Below are 7,141 nucleotides of genomic sequence, written 5' to 3' on the forward strand. Positions count from 1 at the left end.
TGTCGTGGCTCATTATAATAACATAATTTATTTCCGTAAATGATGTAGAACTTTTTTTAAGGGAACTCATGATTAACAAATAACAATATAGTACCATATTATTAACTGTGTTTGATATGTGATCATCGTTCTTAATCAATGAACCCATTGCGATACCTGCAATTTCAAAATAAATTTCAGTAATTAATTTCAAAGATTGATGCATTTTAAATATTTATTAAAATACCTAAATTTTATATATTGCTTTTAATTATAAAAAATACCAAATAGTTTTGTCCACATCATATTTTTTGCTATACTACATTAACAAAATAAATATATCTTATAAATTCCAACTCAAACTCCAACTCAATGGTCTCATTCATAAATTACATCCCAATGGTTTAATCTTTTACCTACATAAAAAAAAAATTATATTAAAATAATAAAAATAACATATCAATAAAAAAAATATAACAAAAACATAACATAAACTATCTCAACATAATAAATACGAATATTTTTATTATTATTTTAAAATGATAATAAGTAAAATGTATTGGTTTAAAATATAATATATATATATAATAACATGCCAACTTAATTATTGTAAAAAAAATATAATTTTTTTGTATAGAAGGATTCAAAAGAAATTTCATTTATAATATTTATAAAAAACATAAAATAAAATTTAAAAACATAAACTCTTATTCTCAATTATAAATCTTAAAAAATTAGAACATATAAACTATTATTCCTAATTTATCTCATAAATTCCAACTCAATAGTCCAATTTACAAATTTCATATCAATAGTCTCATCTTTTACCTACATAAAAAAAGTAAAAAATTATATTAAAATAATCAAAATAACATGCCAAATAAATTACATAAAAAATAAATATAATCAACCTAAAACACACATAACAAATAAATTACATAAAAAATAAAATATTCTTTATATATAACATAAATAGGCTTTTTTTACTTTAATAAACATTAAAAATAAATTATGAATGAATAAAAATATAAAATAAATACAAATATACCTTAATAGCTCTTTTTAACCAAATAATACCTTCCAAATAAAATTAAAAATTAAATTCGAATTAAATCTACAATGATAACAACAAAAACAAATTAACATTAATTTATAACAAAAAAATTATCTTTTCTTAAACACCTAATCTTCCCGAAACAACAAAGTCTCCTTTTCTTTTCTATTTTTTTCCTTCTCTTTCTCCTTCCCCCTCTCTATTTTGCTTCTCTTTTTTTCTTTTTCTTTTCCCCTTCCCACCCTCTCCACCCTCTTTCTTCTTCTTCTTCTTCTTCTTCTTCTTCTTCTTCTTCTTCTTCTTCTTCTTCAAAGTTTTCTTCTCTCTTCAGGCCAAAAATAGGACATTGGGGATCTTACAATGGTCCTCAAACACACAACTCACGGGCAACAAAGATGACCCGTCCCATCGCTTGACAACCGGTGCCGCTTGTGGAGATGGCGTGACCGAAGGTGCCGCCTCTGCACTAGGCGTGACCAAGAGGTGCCGCCTCTTCAGCAGGCATGACCTTGCTCATTTGTGCTGTCCCAATTGTGTTGTCCCATCAATGATAGTAGGTCAGGTTTTGAGTTAGGTTTTTTCGTATACGAGTCGTATTTGACCTATTTTTCTTTAGGTGCTGCCTATTAAGTTGCCTTAACCAATTTTTTTTATTTTCAGTCAAATTTTGTCAAAATTCTAAGATGATATTGCCTATGCACCACCCTCTAACGGTTTGAATGTATTATTTTAATAAATAATTTTTTAAACATACTATTTTAGTAATTTTTTATTTATTTTATAATATATAAGTAAAAAACCCCGCTAAGTTTATGCATTAAATAGTTTTTTTCTTTTAAAGAAATCCAGGTAATGGGAGAGAGAAAACAGACAAAACCCACTCGGCTAAGCAAGTGGTACAAAACAAAAGTCACATCAACGCTAGCTGTTATGAAACAAAAATAACAATCAAAAGTAAATAAGAAAAAAATGAATCAAAATGTTCTCTCTCCCAAACCAAACAAACGGAAGTTGATAGAGATTCAGATGCTGCAATATGTATGTAGGCACTAATTAAAGAAAAATCCTGACTGGTAGATTTCATCTTCTTAAGAACAGTGAGGGAGTCCCCTTCAAGCTCAATCGAGTAACAACCAAAATCCAGAAACAGTTTCAAAGCTTGCATGCAAATGAGGGCTTCCACCGCGAAAGAGGTAGGTACATGCTTCATCACTAACCCTTCCTGATTCCGAATCACCACACCCGTACCTGATATGTTCTGTTCACTCTTGAAGGCAGTTTCGAAGTGGTGACTGCAACCTTGGACCTTGATAACTCTCTAAGCTCTTAACAAATGCGCCTGAATAGAGGTACGTTAATCCTCACTTCTTGTCTTTGCTTCGTTCATAAAGTTGTTTTCAGCAAATCAGGCCGCCCAAATGCTGACTGCCATTACTTCATAGTCATCATTCCAGTGACTATCCATACCTAACTCAGTTACCAAATTCAGATTCAAATGTGTGACACCACCTTATAGATTAAACTAACATAAATCTAAAAAGTTAAACTCATAATTATCGTTCATAACAATTAATCCATTTGTTATGATCACAAACATACATTCCTAGCACATAAGAATTAATTACATCTAGTTACAGGGTTATAAATAAATTTTAGAGTTAGCATCCAAATCCAAAATTAAGTATCAAATTTTAACTTGTTATCTTAAGACGGGGAACCTCATGTATCGAGACAGACATCGTTTTTACTTTGAAATTTTTGCTTTTATGTCAACAAGTCTCGAGATAAAAATCTTCAAGATTCGAGATTAGGTCTCAAGACAATATTTTCTTGTTTTCTTATTTTAGCTTCAATGTTTGAATGTCTTAAGACAAAAGGCTATTGTCTCGAGACCTAGAATAAGGTAAAACTTATTTAGATTCAATGTGCTCTTGTATCAAGAAAAAGGTCACTTTGTCTTGAAACTTGATTGAGGGTATCTTGAGACTATAGCTTGGCAAGCTCGAGACACTAAGCAATTGGTCGTATGAAATGATAAGTTTTGTTCTAATGGTCTCAACTCTCAAGGCATGTTCTTATTGTTTTGAAACTTAACGACAATTGACCCGAGATGCACATTTTCAAGCAGTCAAACTATACCAAATTATACCTAAACTTCACACAAATAAAAAACAATCAATTCAACATATAAAACACATTCAATCACCATCACCAACAAATCTTAGCAAGTGTAGCCAAGCAAATTATGCAACGAAATACTTATAAACATGCATAATAATCTTTAAATCAAAAGAAGAAACTCATCACTCAAAATATTTTAGGTTAGAATATAAAAAATACCAAATATTAACTTAAGTGACATGCCAAACTAGGCAAGTAGCTGGTTTTTGAGTTGGATGCTTTCTTACTTCGAATCTATTACGATTCTCGTTCGAGATCTATGTACAAAAATAAATATAATCGTATGCTGAGTAATGTATACTTAATGTTGCTAACATAATTTAAATTCAAATATAAACGTCATTATATCAATTAAACGAACTAAGTGTCAAGATTAAACATATTATGCATTAGCCATTTCAATATTATTAACATTAATATGTATATACTTATAAATCATTATTCCTTTGGATGATTCATTATCATTTATTATTCGGGCATGTTCATATTCACTTTTTTGCTTGCTTACAAGTCACATTTCCTGATATATGTACGTATGGTGTGAAATTTATTAAATTCCATTCATCGAAGTTGTCAATTTTCTAGTTTAGAAAATTAGTTGACTTGTGATAGCTTTTTAAATAGCATCCAAACATTTTTGGGTTGAGATGTTTTCATAACATTTAAAGATCTACCTATTATCTTTGAAACGCACATTGAATCACTCGATTTCGAGTTTGAAAGCTCAAGTTATGACCCTTTTAGTAAAGACTACTTGAATAAAATTTTCGGACGTGATTATTATGAAAAATTATAAGTTTCGAGCTTTAATTCGAGTTCAAATCATATTGGGTTTGATTTTTAGATTACTTTTTATTATATATGAACATAATATTGTATTTATTATGTTTTGTTATTTTATTATTTATTTATTCTGAATTTTAGAAGGGTTTTTTTTAAGTATTTTAATTTATTTAGGAATTTTATATTTCTTAGTCAATAGGAAAATTTAGTTTAAGAGTACATTTTATTTAGATTAATTAGACTTTCATTACACTTGAGAGTTTCATTGTTCATTAAAAACACAATAGTTTTTATTTAATAAAAAACCCTGGGACTTAGTTTCTTTTGTGCAAAGATTATTTTCTTGTGATTTTTAGAAGTAATTTTCTTCTTGATTTTCTTAAAGAAGTTGTGAGAATTCATTCTTCATTCTTTAATTTATCAATGATTATTTTTTGGAAGGTTGATTGGAGTCATTAATTGAATTTGTTGGGGGTTTATATCTCAAAGGTTTATTGGAAACTTATTCATCTGTACATCATATCCATTGATTTATTCGATCAATCTTTCACTTTTAGTTTTTTTTTTCAATTATTTATTTATTTATTTATTGTTTTGGATATTTTTTATTCTTAAAATTTTTATTTTACTTTTTTTCTCCTTATTCTTTATTTTTAAGTTAGATCCAAATCTCTTTTTTTTAGTTGAATAACTTGAATACGATCTTCTTTTGCTATTCCCTATTATTTCCTCGATGCACTCTCAAGGTATTTGTATCTATCTTTACCATATCAATTTCATATATCATAATGCCATTATTATCGTATTTCAATAAAACATTTGTTTGGATTTTAATCTCTATTAACAGAATCAAACTCAAAGACAGATACTCGAATCAATCCACCATTACACTAATATACGCATCGAAGTGTTGACCAGGCATAAATGCACTGATCTCACCAACCACACCAGAATACACTCGTACCCTTAGGGAATTTGAGCTGGTGATACGTTCTCAAACCTCAGGGAATTAGAGAACTATAACAATACATACATTGCACCCAGTTTTCTACTTATCAAATCAAATTCTATGGCATGCCAACTATGACTTTATTCGACAACTTTAATTGGGAAATTTCATTATTAAAGATCATACATCTTCAAGCAAGCATATACTTATCAATTTACTAAATGATCAGAAATCATATGGTTAAGTATATACGTACATTTCACATTGATAGTTTATCATTTTCAAACATTTAATGAGTCAAACATATACATATAATTATTTAATGAACTTGAATTATGAGAGCACAAACTAAAATATTTATTTGTCGTCAATTTTAGATTTTCCTTTTACTCGAGATGATCTTACGTCGTTTTTAACTACGAAATTAAATCCAAATACAGAAAATAAATTAATCACACAATTCAAACACCAATAACAAAATTATAAAGATGAATGTATTTTATTCATTTTAGTTTCTACAAGCTGCCTTAATATTCGAAATGATTGAAACTTAGGATTTACCCAATCAATTTTAAATCTGATTTCATAAATTTAGTATAGGGACCTTAATAAAATATTATTCACTATCAATTCTCACAATGTTTTATCTTTTACAAGTTAATCTTTAATTACACATAATTTAACCATAAAGTCTAAGTTTGATTCAAGATTAGTTTTTTTTTACTACAACTTTAATACATTAAACTATAATATTAACCAAAATCAACTTGCATAAATTTGAGTCTTTAACCCTAATTTTTCTTAAGCCTTCCATCAATGGAAATTCATGTAACAACTTACTAATTCACTAAATTAACTAATGGATCTTTAATATCTATTACCCCTTAACAAAATTCTAATGAAATTCTAAGAAGAACACTCACCAATGCTTTGGTGTAACGACAATGGTGAAGCTTAGAGAAGACTTCTTTTCTTTGGTTTTTGCTACTGATTGAGGAAGAAGAGAAATGGACATTCTCTTTCATCCCACCATCCCATATATATATATAAGCATAATTAACATAATTTTCTTTTTCTTTTTAACTTAATTAAACTTAGTTGACTAACTAATCCATTTTTTATTAAATTACTTTAATAATAGATAGTGGGAAATGATATATAATTTGCACTTATTATTAGTATGAATTATTAAGGGTTTAATTACTCTATGGTCCTTAATAAAATTACACGTTAAGCCCCTTTTAATTGTTTTCATTCAATTTCTTCTATTTAATCCATTTGACGATTTAGTCCTATACTATAATTAGCAACTTAACGAAAGTAATTCCACTTAACAATTTGACCATACCATTACATGTCCAACACGTAATTATCCGTTTCAAAATTTTGATTAACTTAATTGAATAAATTGATCATAAAATTGAATTTTTCGATTTCGTTGAAATTTGGATTATTAAAATTCCCCTGTTATTGAATTCTATTTCTAACCAGTTCGTGATTGAATTGTTGTTTTGAGCTGCTGTCACTTGAAAACCCAGCAGGTCCCAGACTAGACTGATAGGGGGCAATCATGGACCGCATGGGCTGCATCTTCTGGATAGGAATTGCATCTTGGGAATGTAATATAAGTAGTAACCCTCTTTATGCACAGATTATGAAGTGTAGGAACAAAATTGTTGTAGAATTTCCACACTGTGATTTTTACTTTTTGGGGCATAGATAATAGCCATAGCTTTCTGTAAAAGGATTTTTCTGTCGGCGAGATAGTATTTGGGTTATTATTATGATGTAAATTCCCTAGCATAAGGCACTTGTAGCCACTATAAATAGAGTAGATACTTGAGTTTTCGTCCATCCAAGCTTGAACATCTTCTACCTGGTGCATATACAAGGGAATACAAAGATTACATCGTGCTTCCTCTGTTGACACCATTTTTTTGATGAAACGGGGTCGACTTGGATTTAAAAAAGAAGAATGAAAACGGGAGTCGCCACCAATCCTTTTTGACGAGGTGTGATTGGGTCACCTCAAAAAAGTGGTTGTTTTTAATAAATGACTTAATTTTATTAAAACAACAATTTTGATCTACGAAATTCAGAAAAATGAGTTCGGGAGCCGGTTACGCACGAGGAAGGATTAGCACCCTCGATACGCCCAAAATTGGTACCTAGTTGATTAATTAGTGTTTTAGTGT

At 29.0% G+C, this 7,141-nt stretch overlaps 1 long non-coding RNA gene across 1 annotated transcript; it reads left to right on the forward strand.

Moving 5' to 3' along the window:
• Nucleotides 1-1,885: 1,885 nt before the first annotated feature.
• On the forward strand, nucleotides 1,886-6,734 carry LOC107953496 (uncharacterized). Its single transcript, XR_001699230.2, has 3 exons — nucleotides 1,886-2,226; nucleotides 2,308-2,382; nucleotides 6,488-6,734. It is a non-coding gene; the product is annotated as an uncharacterized lncRNA (long non-coding RNA).
• Nucleotides 6,735-7,141: the final 407 nt, after the last annotated feature.

Source organism: Gossypium hirsutum, chromosome D07 (genome assembly GCF_007990345.1).
Source record: "Gossypium hirsutum isolate 1008001.06 chromosome D07, Gossypium_hirsutum_v2.1, whole genome shotgun sequence".
Taxonomy (NCBI): domain Eukaryota; kingdom Viridiplantae; phylum Streptophyta; class Magnoliopsida; order Malvales; family Malvaceae; genus Gossypium; species Gossypium hirsutum.